The sequence below is a fragment of the Vanessa atalanta genome, chromosome 12 (assembly GCF_905147765.1).
Source record: "Vanessa atalanta chromosome 12, ilVanAtal1.2, whole genome shotgun sequence".
In the NCBI taxonomy this organism is placed as follows: Eukaryota; Metazoa; Arthropoda; class Insecta; order Lepidoptera; family Nymphalidae; genus Vanessa; species Vanessa atalanta.
The window spans coordinates 12,182,768-12,208,244 of record NC_061882.1 but is presented as its reverse complement, the minus strand read 5'-3'; the positions used below and the strand labels follow the sequence as shown (position 1 = coordinate 12,208,244).

The 25,477-nt window shown below is 37.3% G+C and overlaps 1 non-coding gene across 1 annotated transcript; it reads right to left on the bottom strand.

The window, feature by feature from the left end:
• Positions 1-15,976: 15,976 nt before the first annotated feature.
• On the bottom strand, positions 15,977-16,048 carry Trnag-ucc. The gene has a single exon. It is a non-coding gene; the product is annotated as a tRNA-Gly (tRNA).
• Positions 16,049-25,477: the final 9,429 nt, after the last annotated feature.

Here is a 25,477-nt window from a genome sequence, read left to right as displayed (position 1 = left end):
AAATGATAAGTCACTCAATACAAACAGTAGAATTACTTATCTGAATATTTAATCTGTAACGATTTCCATATAATAGATGATCTACCAACATAATCATGTTCGAAATATAATTCATTCAAGCTATTATGATGTTTAAATTAAATGTAAACCTGCCATCGACGTGGAATGCTGTTTTTTTAATGCAATGAACTTTTAATCTATCTATTTATTTTCGTGATTGCAACTTATTTTATCCTGATTTTTTGACAACTTCATCTAAATTAATAACCTATACTGTAAATGAGGACGCAAAAAAAAAATATTTCGTCTAAGGGCTTCTGGTACTTTTAAAATCGTATTTCTTTCCTTTTTTTATTTAAACATATTTTTATATTTGGTTATCTTATGATTACTATATAAACGAATATGAATTTATTTGTTGTTATTTATGACAATATTTCAATGGATTTTTATACAAAGAATAAAATTTGCAGTCGCGTCACGGCATATATCAAATAATATTATAAAGAGTTATGACGCTATATAATATTAAAATAACGATACAAATCTAAAACGTGAACTATGTGATATAAGTTTCCTGTTCTTTGTCCGATAAAATTCCGCCTCGTGTACATCCACCAACCGACTTTGGGGCAGAGTGGTAAAAAAAGTTCTAAGCTTTCTTCCCATATAAAGGAGGCGTTTGCACGGCAGTTAGAATTTTACATGGGAGACAAGTGTGTGCAAACATAGGCATACTCTCTATTCCCTTATTCTCATAAGCCAGTGAGACCGCAATTCCGACACGACCGGAAAGATTTCAGAAACACGACCTCAGATTCTTCTCTCAGATTCTCAGACCTTTTCGACAGAAAATAAAATAGCTTTTTATCGAGCCGACCTAGGGCTTGAACTCAGGACCTCGGGATTTGCCGCCTTATATGTAGCCACTAGACCAATGAGGCAGTCAATATAAAATATAATAGATACATCAATTAATAAAATTGAAAATACATATTTATAACTCTATATATATTTTTATCTAAATTCCAGAAACTGATCCCACGAGAACAGTTTCCAGAATATTCGAATAAATATATCATCAAACAACGTATATACATAAAAAAAAGATAGAAAAAGCAACCTGGCTCCATACCAAAATATTTTGCAACGCAATACTGTTGGTTCGTCATTCCCCTGGTTTCCAGGTCACTGGTTACATATTGTAGTTAGTCTCCGAGGACTTCAGACGTATCTTGGATACTGTCACGGTGAATGCTATTTAATTCATTTGAAAATATATTTTCATGGAAAAAAAATCAGGTAAAAATAATATCGTACTTAAATACACAATAACAATCACTTTAATCCAATTATTTATGATAATTAAATGTTTTTTTATTGAATTCCTTTAATCTGAATTTCGTTAACGCAGGGTTATCTATTTCTTATGGTACACGAAGGTACAAGGTCGCTCAGCGTACATTAACCTAACTTTAGCTATGAATTTCTGGCAACGCACCTGCAAGCCCTCTCATTTTCGATTATGTGAGTTTATTAAATAAAATATCTATGTGTTTTTCTATAAAAACATCAAACATCAAACATCATTTTATAAATCAAACATCCCTCCCTATGGAGGGATGTTTGATTTATAAAATTATAACTGTGAAACGCAAAAGCTTATTGAACTTGCAGAATTTGTAAGCTCATTAATTTTGAAGATAATGATACGATCTAAGTTATTCGGTCAAGTAATTACTGTATATCTGAATCACATAAAATTAATAATAATTATCACCGACGTACTATCGTTTATCTTTACAATATTTAAATATGAAGAATGTCGTATGTTCGGCCTTATCTCATAAATTACTTTTACATTTCGTCTCTTTTAACTTTTCCTCGAATTATTGATAAATTTTAAAATAAGTAAACAAAAGCCTGATAAGGTCAAAATTTGTATTTATTTTAAAAGCATTACAATAACTGATAGGCATAAATCTCCAATGATTATCGAAGGAAAAAACTCAGACCTGAGCAGAACCGGCAAAAGAAGTTAAGTGGGATTTAGTACTTTTTATTTCAGAAATAATAGTTGTGCGATGTTTTTATTTATTTAAAACTGGAGGTAGTTGTTTCATTTCCAATCTTTAGTAAACATTCATTTTTCAATTGAATAATTTGAATCTGGAATCCTGATGTAAAAGAGCACAATGACCCACGAGTTATTAGTCTTTTGGTAACATTCGTAACCAGCTCATGCTCGTGCCTGATAATCAAAGCAAGGTACAGTTTTTAGTATAAAAAAAATGATTTTACACATTGTCATAATATTATATACTAGCTGCACCTTGCGAAATTTATAAAACTTTACCTATAGCACACAAACTGACATCCCCCATGGGGAAAACGTTAACCTTCCCGGGGAAAAACAGACGAAAAACTAGCCTCTGTCCTTCCCTGGGACTCAAACTCCAAGCCAAATTACATCTGTATCGGTTCAGCAGTTCAAGCGTGAGAGGGCAATAGACAGAGTTACTTTCGCATTTATATCTAAGAAATATATAATGATACCTGATTATATTATAATATCCGCTGCATTAGTCTAAAAAAATGCAATAATGCTGAAGTAACTAAAATTTATCAACCGACCCTTATCCACACGCTGTTTGTTGTAAACACACGGAAATTGATAGTGGTGCTTACCTGGGTGCGAATCCGCAATCGTCGGTTAAGATCTAACCTACCTAACCTAACCTAACCACTGTACCATTTCGAGTCATTAATCTCACCTGCTATGAACTCGGATAAATAATTTTATATGCACTGTAAAATTTTAGTTTTCTACAATATTAAAACTAGGTCCTAAATATAAATCTTTTAAGCTAGTTCTTAATAACACATCTTAATAACAATCCGACATCAAAATAGAAACATTTGTTGATCGACACTGCCATAATTCTCAATAATAATCTTATCTATCTTTTTGTTTCGTGTTTTAAAAGTACATTTGTGTCGGACACATTTCACGAGACAAGCAATGTATCGATTGAGCGTGGTTTATCATTCCCCTGTTTATCCAGGTCAATGGACACGTATTGTACGACTCCGGGGACAGTCTTTCATATCTTAATACGTGACACAAACAGACGTTTTCATTTATCATTATTACACTTATCACGTATTGGTTGCTGCTAAAATAAATTTCAATGAAGATTTTTTTTAAATATGGAACACGTTTCAATTGTTTATAATATTCAAATATCAAAATTATTCAGCAGCAGTGTACTCGTTTTATTTGTTATTGTTTGTTGAAAATCTACCAGCTGTTTTTACAAAAAAACATCCTAACCTGAAAACTATCATTTTTTTTTTTTAGCATTAGCAGCCCGTAAATGTCCCACTGCTGGGATAAAGGCCTCCTCTCCCTTTGAGGAGAAGGTTTGGAGCATGTTCCACCACGCTGCTCCAATGCGGGTTGGCGGAATACACATGTGGCAGAATTTCGTTGAAATTAGACACATGCAGGTTTCCTCACGATGTTTTCCTTCACCGCCGAGCACGAGATGAATTATAAACACAAATTAAGCACATGAAATTTCAGTGGTGCCTGCCTGGGTTTGAACCCGAAATCATCGGTTAAGATGCACGCGTTCTAACCACTGTGCCATCTCGGCTCTTGAAAACTATCAACGGAAACAAATTAAGAATTATATGACACCTGTACTATTATACATAAGATTTATATATGTTTCATGTTATCAGTATAGTACTATATTTATTTGCCTGGAGGCAATTGTTTAATAGCAAGGTCCACAGGTTAATTAAAAACATTGATTTTCAATTAACATAATTATGTAATTTAATTAATGGAAAAGTGTTTACACTGAGCTACGTGGTAGTTTATTTATTTTTTAATATATTTCACTTCCTCGTGATCAAAGGCTTCGTTAACACTAGCGATAAACTATAAGTATATTATCAGCAATCCTAAAGTTTTATATTAAAATAAATCAGTTAGTCTAACTCCAAGATATTATGGATCATACATAGGTACGAACTTGTATAGAGAGATGGACTTGAAATTAAATTCAATCACGTGTATAAATAATACAACTATAAACAATCTATTTCTTCAGATTCCAATTTAGCTGAAATAACAATACTTTTGCCAATAAATTTACAATAAGTCCATTATAATAATAAAAGCATTCAGGTAATATTGGCTCCCAACTTACAATTCCATCAGGGTTAACTAACCTAGCTACTAAACTTAAACATATAGAATTCAGTTTTATCACTTAACGAAATATTGTGAACTTGCACCGAGTACCTATAAAGATTTCTCAGTTATCGAGATTCACTGCGTAATAAAGACTGAATTCGATATTTTATTCCACGAAATTATTCATCGCACTCAGCATTGAATACTAATGCTTCGACATGTGACTTTGAAATTCAGACTTTAGCCACTCGAGTATTTGAACCATTTCCAACAACCAGGAGCAAATGCATACTTTAACGTAGCATCTTCTACTTCATCGGAATCACATCAACTTTTTATTTTACAAGTTCCAGTATCAAATCTCGGGTTGAAAGTTTAAGTGGCATAAGAATAAGTGCTTTGGATCTAAGCCAAGGAGTGGTTTTACTGTATTTATACCAATTTGTGAAACCGTATCTTGTCCTATTTTACTTTTTAACTGAGGTTGTTCGCTCGGTCCAAATCATCGCCCGTGAAAATGTTCCAAGTCAAATATTTTTAGTTTACTATTTTGTAAACTTATCTATTAATTTAGGCTTGAAGTGTTTCCTACGCTGCTCTAGTACGAAGTAGATGAATATGGTAGAATTTCAGCCGAAATTTGACGAATATTTCTCAGATTACCGGGTAAATCACAAAAATGAGGTACCTACACTAAAACTCAATTAGTCTTGCTCGGATTTTAAGTCAAGATCTTAAGCAAGCCACGAGTCTTCTGCACTGGGTTTTTTCATCTTAACTAACTTAAATACTCGTATAACTCCGAATCTTCAAATAAACTAAATTTAATTCGCATTTATTTTCCAGCGAGTGACAGATAATCATAAATATATAACATATCAAATCACAATAATTAAAGTAAAAAATATTACTAAATTAGTTTTCAAGGAACAGCTCCAACATACCACTTTAAATCTTTCCCGAAATTCCTCAATTGCTTTAAAATCACATTAAATAAACAAAGTTGGCAACGGAGCACCACAACTGTTAACCGATACGAGACTCCACTTAGAAATAGTACGAGATATATTATATCGAACGAGTTATGGTGTAGTTTTATGTAGAAAATTGGAAATGCTGGCTGGATATTGGAGCTTTCTAATGCGATCCGTAATTTATTTTCCTTCGGAGATTGGTTGCGGATTCGTTCGAGAATTGTCCGGATCTACGGTGAAATGAAATTCTCTCCACATTAGTTCCTTTACAAATTCAGGATACATTTAAAGCAATAATTGAAATAGCACTCGTGAGGCTTTTTTTATATCTGTTTATCGAAAACTTTCAAAGAAATACATTAGTTTGCCAAGTTTTATACTCAGTTTGTTTATCATGTAATCACTATTCATGGATTATTTTCACTTATATAGAGTACAAGTACATGTATCATCTTTAAGCAAACCACTGCTAATTCACTATTGTTGGTACATATGTATGTTTTAAGACGCCAAACAAGGCTAACCTTGTACCAACAAATACTTCAGATCATCACTCTACCTGGTTGGAATGCGCCCTATATAAATATATATTAATAAGAATTCTCTTTAATTTTCTGCATACCCAAGGCAGAAGCAAATCAAAATAAAACCATAACAAAAATCGGCTTACACTATTAATATATAAAATATCTACGAGCATTTAGCCACTGCTGTACTTATGTGACTGTATAGAGGTTGTATTACAAAGTGACTTTTATAAATAAACATGAATATCCTAACGTAACTAATAGACCATGGCTCAGTGCGCGGATATCCGTCCATATATCCCGAAGCGGTAATAAAAACCGTTATAATCTTAGCCCGGACACTGCGAAATGCGGGACATCGTCTCCGAGCCTCTAGATTCGTACAGACAACGATCGCTGTTACTTTATATAACTATAAAATATTACGAAGAATATATTTGTTTATAATAAAATTTATATTCCTTAAAGTTTTTCAGTTCAACAAAAACTAATTTATACGTAAACGAAATAGGTATAAACATCGTTCTTAGTGGTAGGGCTTTTAGCAAGCCTACACCGAAACAGAAATACTAAGCGTTGTCGTGTTCCAGTTTGACGTGGGAGTGAGCTAGTGTAACTACATGCACAAGGGACATAACATCTTAGTTCCCAAAGTCAAGTGCAATGGCGATGTAGGGATGGTCTAATTTCCCGACCGCTTAACAATATCATAAAAAACACTTGTACAAATGAATGAAGAGGGACTTATAACTTGACTTACTATCGAGATTTCATTTCGTATTACTTTTTTAAATATTGTCATTTTGTCCAAATTTGAAGCAGATTTACGGCCAGTCTTTGTTAAAATAAATATCAATGAAAACCTTCTCTTGAAGTCATTGCGGCCGCAGCACTTAATCTCATATCTAAGGATATGTTACAGTACACAAGTTTGTGCGCAAACACTCTATCAAAACTCAATGAAATCTCAATCCGATTGATTAAGTAGAGTTCAGATACAATATAAACTACTTCTACGTGCTTTCTGAGATATAGGTATGTTACACGCTCATTTTAAAGCAAATAAATTTCTTAAAAAACTAACCTCATCCGGACTTTAAGCACGACACCCTGAGATCTGCAAAATTAGAAATTAAAAAAAAGAAACTATACTTAGAAAAATAGACATTAATTAAAAACTATACTATAGCTAGACTAGAAAAATTTCCAACATGAAAATGGTTATAAGCTTAAAAATATATTCTCATATCTCAAGACTTTGCCGATACCCCTGAAAATATGTAAGCGTCTTAGTCTGTACGTAACCAGGAAATTGGAGTCTGCGTTTATCGGACGCATCGGCAATCCGACCGTGATCGAGTAGAGATTGTGTGAAGAAAAACATAACGATAGTGGAAATATTACCGCTTATATTGAAAATGGTCTCCGACTTCGGAAAAATAACCTAAATATTGAACTGAATATTGCAATATCTTGTATGTCTGATAAGATAGTAAACAGAACAGAAAAGATTGGCATTGAAATGGACTGAATAGGTTAGGAATACAAATTATAATAATATACTCATTAAATAGTATTAAGGAATTTATATTTTTGAAAATAATGAGCGAGTGTTCATTTAACTGTAAGTGGTCAACATACTGCGACCATGTGTATGGGCGATGGTAACTACTTACCCTCAGGTGTCATATTTGTTTGTTCTTCTTCTAATATATATATATATATATATATACTTTTTTCTAAATCGATTCGGCCGGGAATCGAACCCGGGACCTCGGTGTGGCTTACACATAAAAACCAGCGTACACACTACTCGATCCCAGAGGTCGTCAATATTAAAAAAATATATATTCTGGTATACTTAGTTCTTACTAGAGAGTGTGGTTAGGTTAGGTTAGGTTAGCCCAAGGGTTTTGGTAAAGAGGAGGTTTTGACTAAGATTTATATTTTTATCGCATCCTACTAGCATTCGATAACTATTCAAAAATTATATTCCTTGTTTAATGACTTATAGAAAAATATTTCGCATTGACCGTCCATCCGACAAGCTGCCATTAGATTGTTAAATCTATATTATTGTGTTAAAAATGATAAAATATACTACACCGATCTTAAATAAAATAATCACAGACACAAGGGACATTACATCTTAGGTCCCAAGGTTGGTGGCGCATAGGTGATGTAAGGAATGGTTAATATTTCTTACGGCTCCTTTGTCTATGGGCGGTGGTGACCACTTACCATCAGTTGGCCCATATGCTCGTCCGCCAACCAATGCCATAAAAAAAATAAAAATAAACAAAAGCAAGCGTATGGTAACTATTTATTTAACTGAATACATAGCAAAGGCTTGTAAATCAACAGCCTGTAATCGAACTTTGGGTGTAGAACTAGGACACAGCGAATATTTATCTACTCCGCTTTGATACTTGATAAATTTGAAATTGGCTTTTATATACATATATGTATCTACATTTAAATTATCTTAACAAATCTAATTATGTTTTTTTGCGGTTATATTTAGTCGTACCATGCACACTAACATAATACCTAGTAAGCCCGAGCGTCTATCACTCATACCAATGCATGATGTACCAATACTAATTCATAGTCAGACGCGAACATTTTTGATAAAACTACAAGGTAAGATTGTTGTCATTTTAACATGTGGCTTATATTTATCTTCTTAAATAATATAAGTTAAAGATATTATTATATCAGAAGTAATGTAAAACCATATTAATAAAAAAAAATAGTCATGTACCTGTATTTCTGGAATAAGATTCACTAGATCGATTTACCATTTTTTCATAAAAGTCGTACTCTTTATTTTTAGTTCCGAAGAAATTCGCAAGAGAGAACTTAATGCTTAAGTAAGTTTAACCTAATTAAACTTTGAATTTTAGCAGTAATTCTTCAAATAAAGACCCATCTATGATTTTCAGTAATGAAATTGGCGAACTTTAACCTGGCGCCGTCACTAATTGCTGATAACTTTCCGTAAGCCACTCGCGGGTCAGAGCATTTCCGTCGGCTGTTAAACATTCCTTAATGACCTCCGCTCGTTAAGAGGAAAGGTTTCGGCTATTCTTGAAAATTAACAGTTACACCGATTCCCGCGGCCAATTTAACTTAAGCTACCACCCCTCCCAAATTTCTTACTACGAGCTGAACGTTTGTGGAACTCTCGTGTTTATGCGAAGTTCAATGTTGACTGGTTAGTGGTTTTGCGGTGGGACATAAAGTTTTATGCATTTGAAATAGCCCGAAAATTGCTCATTTGACGTTTTCAAAGCGGCAAACAGCAGTTCGTTTATACCATGAACTAGAAATCTTGATTAGACTTGATGCAATGTTATGTTCATTCGGCGAACGTTCATACTGATGGGCGATTCCATAATATGTTTAAGTGGATTTTGTGATACTGGATATTTATTATTAAGTGTTCATATAAAATAATTACAACATTTGTAATAGACTCTTAAGGTTAATATAAAGTTTTTTACCCACATGATAACTTTTAGTCATCATTTAAAATGTCACAGTAAAATTTTTGTCAAATCGCTTTATGTCACACTTGCAAACAGACTCAACAATTCACGGAAACACTAGAATGATATCCAATGATATGTCATTAGAACATAATAACTGAATACAACAATAAAATAAATCTTATTGATTTGTCAACTAAGCATGATATTTTTCTGGGCGTTTTCTACCACGGTGACTATTGTCAAAATAACAAACTCTGCAGGACTATAAGTATAGACTTATAAACTCAAGTGCACTTTCTATTTTCTCTGACTATTCGTCGGGACGGAAAATCCGACACGACCGAAAATGTTCGGACTAAAGACCAACGGCTTAACGTGCCTTCCGGGATTGTAAGTACTGCCAACTTCCAAACTCTGGATTGCTACTGAAAATTTAATTACAAAATTACTTAAAAACCTTTAAAATTTATCGGCCCGTCCCGGATTACAATCTAAGACCTCAACATCCAACTATATATTCGCATTCAGAACTAATACATCTTAATGGAATCAATTTCTAAGCTAACGTCTTAAACATGATTCGTATAAGAAATGCTCTTCCAATGAAGCAAAAGCGGTCTTACGGCTAGATCAGTAATATGGACAATATTTAGGTACAGGAATGAAAGAGTATTATAAGTATAAAATGAACAAACATGTCCCTTGTATAACAGTGATATGGTGATTAAAATCACGCATTTACATTGTGATATTGTAACGAATTATGTCAAATTAATTAATTATTTTCGATCCAATTACGAGGATCAATACACGACTGGATTGGGATACTTAATACACCTAAATAACGGTTCATTTTGATGTTATAGCTAAAACCAGGAGCATTTATGCCACATCCGATTATAATACAAGGTACTATAAACCAGGTATAACGGCGGGACGACTGATTATTCTTAGTTAGAATTACTACTTAAAGGGTTTTGTCAAAATCAATTAATTTTTCTGCAATGAGTTTATCAAGTTTAGGCATTTAATGTTTATGTGTGCGTTCGTGCGTATATGTATAACTCACACTTTAGTAGGCCAATCGATACGAAAGAACCGATTGTATTTTACGTTCCGTATCAATTTATGAGTTCTGTTTTAACTTGTATAGAATATTAAATGATATCATACTAAAACATTTGACTCGAAATCGGCCGAGACAATGACGTATTAAGAAATGTAAATAATAAATATAGTAGATTTAATTAAACACTTTATAAAATATTTTGTCACATTGATCTTCGTAATTATAATTATTTAAAAGAAAAAATATAGCAGAATCTAAAATGAAAAAAATAGCTCTAGAAGAATGATAAACAGAAATGAAGTTAACGAGCAATGGTATCAAAATGGGTTTGTATGCGCGTTCTTCGCCTATTGAAAAAGTGGTGTATAGTATTGTAGTCGTATCTTGGCTTGATAAAACCATTAAACCATGGCAATTCTAAAATAAATGTCCCACTTCTGGAATAAGGCCTTTTCTACTTCAGGATCCTACTAAGCTCTAAGCGACACATGAAACCTAATACCTCACAAAGCTTTTCTTCACCACTGAGAATGAGGTAATTTTTTAAATACAAATTAAACACGTGAATGTGTGCAATTCAGAAGTACTTGCCTGGGCTGGAACTCGAAATCATCAGTTAAGATCCATGCGTTCTAACTACTTGGCCATCTCGGGTATTGTTATTTGACAATAATGCTTCCGATAATTCTGTATAGTCTTGTAGAGCGCACCGTCCCTATACAATTTCCAAACTTAATAATTTCTTTTATATTTTTTTGTTGAAGCCGTCGTTCTAAAACTAAGCGGATTTTTTTTTTTAATTTTGTGAATATTGTATTTAAAATATACAATAAGCGTCTAGGAAACCTTATATTTTCAGAGGGAATAAAGGAGTTAAAAGGAACAGTCCTTTTTTTTTATTTTGAAAAATACCATTTTAAATATTCAATGGAATTTTTCGATCTCCAGTTAAGGTGCACTGCAAGCTCTAAATAAAATATTTCTTACAAAAATCGTAATCTCCAACAAAATTCTGACATCCGTTTTTCCAATTGTAAATATTCAACGAGAAGAAAATTCTCGAAACATTTTACGGCACCTGTTTTTAATTCCAATTACTGTTTTATGTCCACTGAAACATAGCGTACGATCGCGCGATGTTATAAGATTTATTTATCTTCAGGATCAAAGCCAGTTAATATATTACGTTGATTAAAATACATATAGACAAACTTACTGAATTTTCTTGTGTTTTGTAATAAAGCCGATCAAGGCCATCTCATAATCAAGGTTGGCGGATGGGCAAATAAGCGACCTGATGATAGTACTTAACCCTGTTAGAAATATTAAGCCCCCTAACCAACCACCAATATAGCACCAACCTTGGGAGCCAAGATGTTACGTCTGTTGTTACTGTAGTTCCTTCAAACCGGAACACAACAGTACCAAATATTTCTTTTTTCGGGGTAGAATGAATCCAATAAATGAATGCTGCTTAGGCACTAAACTTTACGATCAAGTAAAATTCGCTTCATTATTTATTTTCATACCCTGGAATGAGGAAAACCTTTATCGTCTCCTTTTTATCTATATTACGTCTGAGCTGCACTTGACTGCTCTTTTGTATTAGTAATTACATGATAAAACGCCTTTAAGTTCGAAGATCAAAGAAACTGTTCTAGATAACCTTTGTGCTGATATTCTATAAATCGTCTTAAGGCTACATGGAATAATCTGTAACAGGAAGTAGGTACGACTAAACTTGAAAACTGACATCAGATGGTTTTTTTACCATATTTGTGTATTGCTTTGAGTTGATGGACGATCGACCTAAAGCCATAGTCCCGACCGACGGGACCGAGACTCACTCAGCTGTCGGATTACTCGGGACACAAAATATTCCGCTAATATTCAAATTTTCTTCGTATAAAGTCACCGGAAAAAACGTGTGTACAGCAAAAAAAAAACATTATATCTTGATTATATATAAAACCCCAACAATAACAAACAAAACAAACAATGCCTAACGATAAATATTACGCAGCACCGAAATAAAAAAATGGAGCCGTTTTAAAAATCTATCCTAATTACAATATGGGGTTTCTTGTCAAATAAGGTTTAAATTGTTGTGTATGTACTAGTTTTTAATGTAGTTTGGCTATTTTCAAAAACGAAAATAATCTTATTATAGTAATTTCTAAGCTTCAAAACATACAAAAATAATTAATTGAATTATTAATAAGATTCGGTCTTAGTAATACTTAGTAGAGCCGAGATGGCCCAGTGGTTAGAACGCGTGCATCTTAACCGATGATTTCGGGTTCAAACCCAGGCAGGCACCACTGAAATTTCATGTGCTTAATTTGTGTTTATAATTCATCTCGTGCTCAGCGGTGAAGGAAAACATCGTGAGGAAACCTGCATGTGTCTAATTTCAACGAAATTCAGCCACATGTGTATTCCACCAACCCGCATTGGAGCAGCGTGGTGGAATATGCTCCAAACCTTCTCCTCAAAGGGAGAGGAGGCCTTTATCCCAGCAGTGGGACATTTACGGGCTGCTTATGTTATGTTATGTTATGTAATACTTAGTCGCTTTATATATATATATAAGACAATTATTAATTTTTATTGTAAGAGGAGAAATAAAACTTCAATTTGTTGCTCTGTAAACAAAGGATGCAAAATTTTATTTATCGAGTAGGTCACACAATCATAATAAACTTTACAAAAATAGCACAGTCTTACCTGTAAACAAAGAAACGACAATAAAAGTTTATTGTTATCACCTCTCGATGGCACTAATTAAACTTATTACAATTCATGCAAATTGACAATGACAGCCAGCTTGACGCGACGCGCCGCGGCTAACTGTCGAACTAACGGTGCGCGCGCGTATTCAGATTAAAGAAAGAAATCATTTTCTTTCTTTACATATATAGATATATTTTTAATATTGGACAACATCAGATACATTACTCTGATCCCAATGTAAGTAACTAAAGCACTTGTGTTATGGAAAATCAGAAGTATTGATAGTACCACCTACCCCACGACAAACCCAAGACAACATAGAAAACTAATGAACTTTATTATACATCGACTCGGCCGGGAATCGAACCCGGAACCGGAAAACCGGTGTACGCACTACTCGACCACGGAGGTCGTAAATGTTCTTTGTCGTTTAATGTAATTATTTGATAATAGCCTAGCAAGACAAAAAATAAATATCAAGATATAATAATAATTTTATATCGAAGAAAAAATAGACATTTATTCTAATACCTTATTAACACATAAATATAGACGACTCTAACATAATATTTTTACCACTGATTCTGTAATATTGGAAAAAATATGCTTTCGCAAACGAACGATCACATGAAAATGATATCGTCCGCTACTTTTATTACAAGTCAGGTTAAGGGCGACTACATACATTAGACAGAGTTGTATTAAAATAGAAAAGAAGTATATTTTAATTAAATATTAATAAATAATTGATGGTAAAAACTAATATCGAGATAACCTTAAACTAACTAGTTGTTTCTTATTTTAAATCCTGTATTCTTAATAAACAAGATCAAATATTAAAAACCCACTACTAAGTTAAAAAATACATAAAAAATTGTATTATTTTAAACAATATCCTGTTAAATATAAATTAAGTAAACGATATTTATATAAATAACTACGCCTCCATCTGTACGTCTGTATCACAAACAACTCTTTGTGCTAAATCAGCTTACCAAAGCTAAACAAATCAACTAACGATGTAGTTTAAAATAGAAGAGAATGTAAATAATGCTTATTTCTAGACTCAGGGCTAGTTTAGAGAATTTCTGTACCAAAAACAAAAGAACTTTTTTTCCCAGGGACTTTGATCCTAGGATCTTAATGATATCTTATAAGCTACTACACCAACGAGACACAATTAGATATTTCGTACACGTACTCGTATAAGAAGTAATTTGTATCTGAAATATCTATCCGTCTTTTGGTTCGATTCATTCACAGCTGTCGAAACTTTTACAAACTTCTAAAGACGTGACAGACATGTAGCTGGACAGAAAGACAACACAGAATTAAGACCTCTCCATCTAAGACTTAGTAATAAAAAAGTCTTAATTATTTATCGTTCCTTTCGAAAGTATCAAGAATATTGATGGGATTTGGTTTTCCCAATCAATAAAATTATGTCCTACGAATACCGAGTTTGTATTTTTGTACATGGAATGGACGAATATAAATAAAACTCATACATAAAACTCGTATGTATATAATACGTATTCTAAATCAAATAAAATTGTCGTCAGACGAGGGGAATTTTCAGTATTTTGATTTTCTAAAAATTGTAATTTAACTAACAGTAAATATTCCACTGCTAGCAAATACTGTGTGCTTTGTTCCTGGGTACCCTTTTTTATAAGGTAAGCGGACGGATAAAAGGTCCACCTGATAGTAATTAGTTATCATAGCCCACACACACTTAGGTCACTCACCCTTCAAACTGGAAAACTACAATACTAAGTATTAAGGTTTGGCGGTAGGTTATATGAGAATTGGATGGTACCAAGAGGGCCCTACCTACTTAATAGTGTTTAAATGTTACGATTTGATTTGAAACTAGCAAGTTTTCTCGCAATGTTTCTTAAATAAGTATTGGACAACATCACATACATTACTCTGATCCCAATGTAAGTAGCTAAAGCACTTGTGTTATGGAAAATCAGAAGTAACGACGGTACCACAAACACCCAGACCCAAGACAACATAGAAAATTAATGGACTTTTTCTACATCGACTCGGCCGGGAATCGAACCCGGGACCTCAGAGTAGTGTACCCATGAAAACCGGTGCACACACTACTCGACCACGGAGGTCGTCGGTTTCTTTTGCCATATGAATTATAAAAAAATCAACTCATTTACACTGCAAACTTTGGTTGAGATCCAAGTGTACTACATCATTTCAAAAAATGGTTTTGAAATGTTGGAATTAATTGGTTCTTCTCAATAGAATCTACACTTGAATAACTGACAAATTAATTAAGGAATTACTAATATCCCTATTTACCTCCTTTTAAGCTTATCACTTGTGTTAGGAGTGGGGACGACAAAAGCCCAAGGGGTCATCATCGGATGGGGGGGGGATCGATCCTGCGACTCTTTACATTTCTAGTTGGCCCGTAAACCATTGCGCTGATACTACTGATTACATGCTACCAGTTTAAGCGTCAAAACGCTTAAACTGGTAGCATGCAATCAGTATTATTCATTATATATATACCACGAATAAAGTATACTATGATTTTGCTTTTCAATTCATATAAGATTTTTTTCTCTTTGTATGTATAATAAAGTAAAGTAAGGTAAGGAATGAATATTACGTGACTTGTCCCCAGTCTGTAGCTCGCTTAATTAACGATTTATGGTCATTACCGCCTAATCGCAGATAATGTTATGTTTTTATGTTCTTCCATGTCCTTATATCTTGATAACGATTCTTTAATATACTGTAGTTGCGTCATATATGTCATATAGCAACAGCATATTATATTTTATGCCCTAATTATAATTATACCGATATTAAATGAAGTTATTTTGTTACAATAAAAAGTAACAGTTTTAAATTACTTTGTTAGTAATAACCAGAAATAATAGATTTTCAATAGCTTCAAATATGAGAAATTAAATATATTTTTTTATAAAGTAATAAAAAAACGCTGCGTTGGCCGGGAATCGAACCCGGATCAACTGCTTGGAAGGCAACTATGCTGACCATTACACCACCAACGCAGATGACATGCACGATATATAATTTCAACCTAATCTTACAAAACAATTTTCACCTATGCGATGGTATTGTTCTGTAACACAGTTGTGTAAACGATTTTCAAATATAATACTAATAGTGTGAGCAAATATTTATACTTCGAAAAACTATTCATTCTTAATTATTTCAAGCATTATTAAAATTGTTAAGATATTCATTTAATTGTTCACCTGTGCAAATTTCAATCTATACAGGATCTACGGAAAAAGTAAATCTTCTCTATCATCTTCTGTGTAAAGTAAACCAACGATAAAGAGGACAAAATTGTATACAAAATCAATACTATAAAAGGTAAACGGCTGAAATTGACCCCCACGGAGCCAAGACCTGCTTCCCTTTGAAGAGCAGGTTTGTAACATTTTCTACAATACTGGAAAACTTCAATAAGACGTACAACTTTCAAACCTCGAAGGGAGAGGAGGCCTTAGTCCAGTGGCAAATTTACAGGCTGCTAATTTAAAAAAAAAAATGTAATACATGTTTCCTCTCAATGTTTTTCTTTATCACCGCGCACGAGTATAAACACAAATCACATGTTGCACTGGACCATCTCGCCTCATACACAATTAGTTTTTAAAATAATAAATAACATCTTAAAAGTTGTTATTTAGTCAAGTAGACTGAACAAATAATACCTATTATTTGTGTCGTTTTTGTACCCTTCGAAATATTACCCAATGATACTGTTATGAGGGGACGTTTTTTTTGTAATGCTTTACAGAAAAAACGACTAAACCATACGTATAACTTATACCAGAAATTGCAACGCGTTTTGCAAAAGTTCTAGTAAATGTATAATATTTTTTATGAGTAATATGTTACCAATGTCTGGAATATAGAAATAGACGGACACTTCAGCTTTATTTAGTAGTACATAATAACGTTTATATTTGAATAATATGATATAGTATACTTGTGGTAGGGCTTTGTGCAAGGACTTCTAGGTAGGTAACAGCCACTCGTAGCATATTGTACTGCCAAACAGTAGTACTCAGTATTGTTGTGTTCCGGTTTTAAGGATAAGTGACTACAAGCACAAGGGACATGACTCAGTTCCCAAGTACAGTGGCGCATTGGCAAGGCATGGCGGTGGCGACCACTCACCACCAGATGACCCATTCGCCCGTCCGGCTACCTATTTCATAAAATATAACAATAAATAAATACATCAAAACAATTCCTTTTGTCCTAAAACCGAACTCAGCATTACAAATTGCTCAAATAAAAAACCCGGCACAAAATTCATTCTGACAATCGAAAGGGCTGAAAGAGCCATCTATGCCTCGATAATTGGCCAGGAATCGATCCCGGGTTTCCCGGTAATTGAATTACAATACCATTATTATTTGTTACGTCGGATCAATGACTTCACGGAGACAAAGAAACGGTACGGCTCGTGAAATTTTAGGGGAAAAAAATTCGTCTCAAATTTTACTTCCATTCTCGTCTGTACTTTTATATTGCCATTTGTTATTGAATTTCAATTACCTTGTATCATTTTCTTTGTTTAGATTTCTTATTTTATTTCTAAGGAAAATATGACAATAGAGGTGCGGGGGCTATTTAATAATATTTCTTTAAGATTGCGTAATACAAACACGCTGTTGAAATATTCGCAGTTGTTAAGACGTTTTGTCTATCAAATAATTTCTCTGAGGGTTCGGATTTCGATGTCCTTGGTCTAATAAAACAAACTTAAAATTTTAAATTACATAAATTGAATGACTATGTTATGTGATTCCTTATTTAAATAAAGAATTTGATTCAGAAAGTAGAACAGAGACAAAACGTTGTCCCTTGTGCCTGTGGTAATACACATTATTATTAGCAGCCCGTTAATGTCCCACTGCTGGGATAAAGGCCTCCTCTTCTTTGAAGAGAAGGTTTGGAGCATATTCCACCACGCTGCTCCAATGCGGGTTGGCGGAATACACATGTGGCAGAATTTCGTTGAAATGATGTTTTCCTTCACCGCCGAGCATGAGATGAATTATAAACACAAATTAAGCACATGAAATTTCAGTGGTGCCTGCCTGAGTTTGAACCCGAAATCATCGGTTAAGATGCACGCGTTCTAACCACTGGGCCATCTCGACTCTTTATTTCTCTTGTGGTAATACAACAATACTCAACTAAATGTTTGTTGTTCGATAGAATATATGACCACCCACCCAAATAGACTTGCACAAAGCTCTGCCACCATGTAAGCCTTCTTAAGTAATGCTAACCCAGTGAATATAACCTTAATTAGTCTTTCAATTAACAGTAAGTCATTTTTTTAAATTGTTTAGAAACATAATTATTTGCTTAAATAAAATTATTTACATTTTTTTCCCAATATAACCTAAGCAATACAATTAAATTTATATTCAGATGAGTTTAAAGCAAATTACACATGTGGACAATTTTATTACCCGACGTATGATTGTGCTTGCACGTCCTTAAACCGGCCAAGATCAGTCACGAATTATGATCACTAAACCATTTCGGCTCTTAACATTAATAAATCAATATCACGTGTACGAATAATATGTTTTCGGGAATTTACAAAAACTTATTACTATTGATATTATTCTGCGAAAGCCTGTTTAGGAAGCATCCACTCATTATCAATTACCATTTATGTGTTCTGGTTAGAAGAGCCAAATGTTCAGTGATTTAGCGTAAAAAGCAAATGAAATAGACAAAACAGCTAAGTTCCTATTTGTTACCAAATTATGGTAACGTGAAAAATATATACTTTTGGATACCAGATTTAATCAAACTTATTAATATTAAGAAATTAGTTATCATGTTAAAATTTGTCGTCGACGACGTCTAATTAGGTGTAAAATATGTATCGCCCCTACCTCATTGGGTAGGGGACTCGGATGGTACCGTGGCGGTCCTCGCGAAAAGCGGAACGGGTCCCTCTATCTCACTCGTTGAAAGGGGCTCGGGTTACGTAGTGGTGGGGTGGGGGGAGTACGTGGTCGTTGGAACGTACTTCTCCCCGAACCGCAGCCTGGCTGAGTTCGAGATCTATCTCGGCTTCGTCAGATCTGCGGTGGCCAGGCAGTCGCCTAAACCGACAGTGGTTCTTGGTGACCTAAACGCAAAGTCGCGTGCCTGGGGCAACCCTGCCACAAATCCGCGAGGAAGGGCCGTCCAGGTGTGGGCACTGCTCTCCGACCTGTCCCTTCTCAACAAGGGGCAGGTTCACACCTGCGTGCGCCAACAGGGGGGTTCCGTGGTGGACGTTTCGTTCGCCACCCCTGTCGTAGCACGCAAAGTGGTCGATTGGAGAGTGGAGGAGGAGGTGGAGACTCTATCGGATCACCGCTACATCCGATTTGACATCTCCACCTCTCGCAGGCCGGCGGAACCCCAGAGGGTGCCGACCAAGCTGCCGAGGTGGTCTCTCGGCCAGGTCGATCGAGAACTGGTCAAGGAGGCCGCGATCGTGCAGCGGTGGGGTTCCGCAGGGAGGACGGAGGGCGCTAACGCAGAGGAGCTGGCGGGCCGCATGCGCAGTTCGCTCAAGGAAGTCTGCGATGCGGCCATGCCTCGGACCCGGCGCAGGGTTACGCGTCGGCACGTCTATTGGTGGTCACCCGAAATCGCCGACCTTCGGGCGACTTGCTGCCGGGCGCGGAGGGCCTACGTCCGCTGTCGAAGGCGCAACGGCCTCGACACGGATCTGGAGAGACAGATGCTGGATGCTTATCGCCAGCTGAAAAAAGATCTGCAGCTGGCGATAAGCAAGGCCAAGGAGAAGGCCAGGGAGGAGCTTCTGGCGGGTCTCAATCGAGACCCGTGGGGGCGTCCGTATCGCGGTGTGCGCGGGAAGTTCCGCAACCAAGGCGCCCCCGTCACTGAGACGATGCCGCCGGAACTCCTCCTACGCCTGGTCGGGGAACTCTTCCCCCATCCAGGCGAGCATGTCCCTCCACAGATGGCCCGCTCCGTGATCGAAGACGCAGTGGCTCCACCACTGACCACGGAGCGGGAGATGGAGATGGCCCTCGGCCGCTTGAGGGCCAGGAACACGGCGCCGGGTCCGGACGGGGTTCCAGGGCGTGTTCTGTGCGACGCCCTGGAATTCCTGGGTGCAAGGCTTCGGGAGCTGTTCGACGAGTGCCTGTGTAGCGGGCAGTTTCCGAAGCCTTGGAAAGAAGGGAAATTGGTCCTGTTGCCGAAGGAAGGTCGGCCGATGGATTCGCCTTCGGCGTACAGGCCAATTGTGTTGCTGAACGAGACGGGAAAACTTTTCGAGAAGATCCTCGCAGCCCGTCTCGTTCAGCACCTCGAGGAGGTCGGTCCGGGTCTCTCAGAGGCTCAGTACGGGTTCAGGGCGGGCCGGTCGACGGTCGACGCTCTGAACGCCCTGAAGACTCGGACGACAGAAGCGGTAGCCCGGGGGCAAGTCATCCTGGCGGTGTCACTCGACGTGGCGAACGCCTTCAACAGTCTCCCTTTCGAGACGATACGGGAGGCACTCCGATACCATGGGGTGCCGACCTATCTCAGGAGGCTACTGGAGGCGTACCTCCAGGACAGGGAGGTCCTCTGGGCGGGGGTCAATGGGCGGTTGGTCCGGCGTCGGGTAGGTTGCGGCGTTCCACAGGGGTCGGTTCTCGGCCCAATTTTGTGGAATGTCGGTTTCGACTGGCTCCTGCGAGCTCCCGTCCTTCCCGGGATGGGGGTGTTGTGTTACGCTGATGACACCCTCGTCACGGCGACTGGGCGGGACTTTCGGGAGGCAGCTCGCCTCGCCGAGGTCGGAACGGCTCTCACCGTGGACCGTATGGGAATGCTGGGCTTGAGGGTCTCCATAAATAAAACGGAGGCCCTTCTATTCCACGGTCCACGGAAAGGACCCCCACGAGGGGCGAGTATCACCGTCCGGGGGACGGTGATCAAGGTGCAGGCCCAGATGAAGTATCTGGGCCTCATCCTGGACGGTCGATGGAGCTTCGGGCAGCATTTTGTCCATCTCGGCCCGAGGCTCATCAACGCCGCCGCCGCTCTCGGCCGCCTCCTTCCGAATGTGGGAGGACCGGGATCGCTATGCCGGCGTCTTTATTCCGGCGTAGTGAGGTCGATGGCGCTATACGGTGCTCCGATCTGGGTTGACGCCCTCACCGCTCACAATCGGGCCCTGCTGCGGAAGCCGCAGAGGGTCATAGCGGTGAGAGGCATCAGAGGGTACCGTACGGTGTCATGGACTGCGGCGACACTTCTCGCGGGCGATCCTCCCTGGGAGCTCCAGGCGGAGGTGCTCGCGGAGGTGTACCGGTTCCGGGTCGAATCGAGGAACCGCGGCGACTGTCCAGGGTCGGCGGAGGTCGGGCGGATCAGGGCTCTAGTCCAGAAAGCCCTGATCGTCCGATGGCAGGAGGATCTGGGGTCACCCACGGCGGGCCTGGCGACAGTGGAGGCGATCCGTCCCCACTTGAGTCGCTGGGTCGAGAGAAAGAAGGGCACACTCACCTTCAGGATGACACAGGTACTTACCGGGCACGGGTGCTTTGGTAAGTACCTGCACGGAATAGCGCGGCGGGAGGTGTCACCCTCCTGCCACGAGTGTGGTGCGCCAGTCGACACGTCGCACCACACCCTGAGTGAGTGTGCTGCGTGGGGGCCCCAGAGGCACACCCTGGCGGCGACTATGGGCGGAGACCTCTCGCTGCCGAGCATCGTCAACGAAATGCTCAGTAGCGAGACGTGCTGGTCGGCGATGCGGTCCTTCTGCGAAAACGTGATGTCGCAGAAGGAAGCCGCAGAGCGGGAGCGGGAAGAGGATGCCGCTGCAGACCCGCTCCGCCGAAGACGACCAGGGAGGAGGAAGAAGCGCTACGCGCACCTTCTCCCCCCGCCTCAATAGGCGTCGCAGGGACTAGGAGGGTCTCAGTACCCTGAGAACCCCTTCTAGGTGTTGGAGGCCGACCGTCAGGGCGTCACGGTAGCATGCGTAAGCGATCCCGTGGCGCTCGCCGAAAGGCGGAGAGGGTACCGCTGGTTTTTTAGTGGGTAAACCCGGCGTACCTGGGCGCACTCCGCGTCCAGGGCTCCGGGGAGTCCCACACACCCCCCCACTTACCATCACGTGGGGGAAGCGCGTAAAGCGTTTTTCCAGCGAGAAAAAAAAAAAAAAAAAAAAAAGGTGTAAAATATGTATATTCTTATAACGTTTTAAATAAATAATATCTTACATTTTTCACAATGCTTATGTCAAAAAGTGGCTCATTTGCCTGTCTGTCTTACTGTGGAAAAAAAGAAACAATGATAGAATGAACTGTTAAAATAATTAGAAACAAAAAAGTGATGAAATTTGCTATAAATTGAACGCTCGATTTTTTTAGTTCCGTTATATTGAAACGGCCGAGGTGAAAGCGTATTTTATTTCTGCCGTTTGTCGATAGCTCGTAAGTTACGGGCTAGCAGGCGCGGCGTATATTCTGCGGGCTTAGAAGATCTTAGAAATATTCGACTACGTAACTAACTTATACTATACAGTAAATCGTAATCCCTTGCTAAACATGGGCCTCTCCCAAAGTGCACCAAACTGTAGTTCTGCTCCAGATAATCTCATTTCTGATTGTAACCTTTAGGGATATTCAAAAACATATCACGCTAAACAACTTTGAATTTGCGGTATAGTCCCGTTTTGAAACAGGTTTTTATGCACTTATTGAAACATTTGTCATATAAAAAATCTAATTACGCAACGGTTCATTTCTTCGTTTTTGTTACATTTCATTACGAATGATTACTAAGCCCTTTAAGAAATTTCCAAAAAACTTGACTAATACATAATCCAAAATAAATGCATTACGATACGATAGAAGCCGTAAAAATGAAATCATGTCTAGAAAATTTATTCTGTGATATTTGGTGAAGAAAATAAATATATATCAGGATATAACTCAAAGTTGAGCTAATGTTACCTCTTCTGTTAGGAAATTTAAAAACATTACGTCAGTATTTTGAAGACACAATTATAACTACAGTTAACTCTAACTCAGCCCCATTTTTAATTTTGAAAAGGCAATTTAAAATGATTCTGATTTTGTCAATAATTTATGGCTAAAATATGATTCACTGGGTTTTTTTTTTTAATTTAGCTCTGTTGATTGCATTTTCGCTCAATTCAGCAGTTCTCATGACCTAAAACTAGATAGGTAGATTAATATTTCGCTAATAAACTTAAATATTGACGTCATTTTTTTATAAGGTTTGTATGGGGGACTTTTAAATTCAGTGTGGTAATTCTTCCTGACAAATTTTGAAGTACTAGCTGGCAAGTTCCGCTCAGTAATCATGTTATTTATGTTTAATAACCTAGCTGAAATGTATTGGATGAAAATCTACCAAATTTATAACCTTGCATTAGAGCCGCATGGTGGAATTAACTATGAAACCTCCTCAAGAGAAGAGGCCATGAGGCAGTGAAACATTTACTTTACTATGATACCTAGTGAGTTGTTATGTATTTTGTATCCCATTAAAAAAAAAATTAAAAAAAAACGATGTTCTCGTATCGATACATAGATAATTTATAGGCTAGATACTCGATATAAGAACCCCGAGCCGGCACGAGGTCACTCGTCACGGCACTCTTTACGTTAATAAACGCTAAGTTTGTTTTCAGTCGCGTTTTAAAGTCGAGCTCAGCAATTTCAAAGAGGCTGTAATCACCGCGGCTTTTCATTAAAAATTCAAAAGCGCTATTTGAACCAAGTTCAGTTTTCATTAATTGAGAAAACGAAGTTTCTGTCTTTCATTTTGTTTCTCACGAAGTTATGAAGCCTAACATGCGGAAACGTTTGAAAAGTCACGATGTATCATAAAAAAAAATGTATCACATTTTTCTGTAGGGTACGTGAAAGAAGTTCATTTATAAAACATTTTTAATTCGTTTCTTTTTAATAAACTTTATATGGGTTGTATGATATTATTTTCTTTATATCATTATAAAAAATACAAATTAAAATTTAAAGAAAAAGATGAGGAATTGCGCCTTTATTGCACAAAATATTTAAAACAAAATTAAATCTAAAGGGCATTGACCTTCTTGCTTTGAGTAATATCTGACGTTGAACGTTCATTATAAGAAGCGAGAATCAAAAGCGGAATAATGAAATTATATAACGAACAATATCAATAATAACACCTGAGACCCTTGAAAACCATAGAGTAAGCAACCAGCTTAGTTTATATTATAATTCGAAAGTTAGGATGTGCGAAACGGCGCGGGATACGTTTTTGCACGAATGCTCATTCTATTAGGTAAGTACATGACTGTAACCAAGAACACAAAATAGTTTGAATATGTATATTTTCATACAGTATAAATTAGTTGTCGAAATTCTAAATTTCACCAGCACCACTTAGATGTCCGTAAATCCACAACAGCGCGATTTTAAGGCATTTTCTGCCTCGCACAACCACTCTGTGGAACCAGCTTTCGCCGGCGGTTTTTCTGAACCGATACGACTTGGGAACCTTCAAGAAAAGAGCGTACTTATTCCTTAAAGGCCGGCAACGCACCTGCGACCCCCCTGGTGTTGCAGATGTCCATGGGTGGTGGTAATCACTTTCCATAAGGTGAGCCTCCTGCTCGCTTGCCCCCTATAACATAAAAAAAAGAACTTTAATGTATTTATAACCCAACTATAATATATAATATGTAATTGGTTGAAAAACGTTACTACGAGTTTTTAGAGACAAGATGTCTTCACGAAACCGGTAATAATTAGGGCCTACTCGAAGGACGTGCCTTATTTTTTTCCAGCCGATTTTTTTTTATGGTATCGGTAGGCGGACTAGCAAATGGGCCACCTGATGGTAAGTGTTCACCACCGGCCATAGACAATGGCGCTGTAAAAATATTAACTGTTCCTTACATCACCAATGCGCCTACTTGGGAACTAAGAGGTCATGTGCCTGTTGTTGCACTGGCTCACTCACTCTTCGAACCGGAACACAAAATACAGAGTACTGCTGTTTGGCGGTAGAATATCTGATGAGTGGGTGGTACCTACCCAGACGCGCTTGCACAAAGCCCTACCACCAAGAAAATCGTAAAATGTTATCGTATTAAATCAAAGGCAATACATAAATAACGGTTTATTCAATTAATTATTGTTATTAAATTAATATCAATAATCATAAATCGATCAATTATTTATTTGTGTTAATAAAATTATAGTTTGAGTTCATTATTAATAAAATAGCGACAGCGTTTTATCTTGTTATTGCTATCTGTTCCAGTTCGACGTTTTTTTTATCGAGGACTGGTCGACAAATTTCGCGACTTAATATCTATAGAATATAAAATATTTATCAAGATATCATAGATTATATTATGATGTCACTTACCTACTGTAAGTGACATCATAATATAATCT